The 537-nt window shown below is 46.7% G+C and overlaps 1 protein-coding gene across 1 annotated transcript in view; it reads left to right on the top strand.

Moving 5' to 3' along the window:
• Positions 1-537, top strand: part of ANXA3 (annexin A3) — a 73,043-nt gene that overhangs the window by 18,028 nt on the left and 54,478 nt on the right. The gene's annotated exons all lie outside the window — the stretch shown is intronic.

Raw genomic sequence — 537 nt, forward strand, 5'->3', positions numbered from 1 at the left:
TTAGCAGCGGGACTAAAATACTCGGGCTAAAACATCTGGCTCTGGCATTTACTTTCTGTGTGACTTTGCTTAAGTGACCTAACCTCTCTGTGCCTTCATTTCCTCATTTATAAAATAGGGATAATAGTATCTACCTTATAGAGTTGTTGTAATACAAATGTAAATCAGTGCTTATTTGTAAAGAATTTAGAATAGTGCCTGGCACAAAGTGAATACTAGATCAATGTTATTGGCTGTTATTAGTACTGAGAGAGACACACACACACGAGCCTCACGTGTAGCAAGATGCTGTTTATTTTGAGCACCTGGGTGCAGATGGGTGGAGGCAAAGACCGTACACGAGAGAAAAGGGGAGAGCCCCGGGTTTTTTCCGGGGAGTAAGCGGCCAGAACAGCTGCTTGTAATTAATTCTTTTGCAAACAACCAGCTCCTGGGACCCCTGCCCCAGTCGCACCAATCCTTCTGCTCTGGCCTCGGCCTTATCAGGGGAGCTGGGGAGGGATGAAGCTGGTCTCCACCAGGGAGGGGGGGGATGAA

This window comes from Propithecus coquereli, unplaced genomic scaffold (genome assembly GCF_000956105.1).
Source record: "Propithecus coquereli isolate 6110/MARCELLA unplaced genomic scaffold, Pcoq_1.0 Scaffold433, whole genome shotgun sequence".
NCBI lineage: Eukaryota > Metazoa > Chordata > Mammalia > Primates > Indriidae > Propithecus > Propithecus coquereli.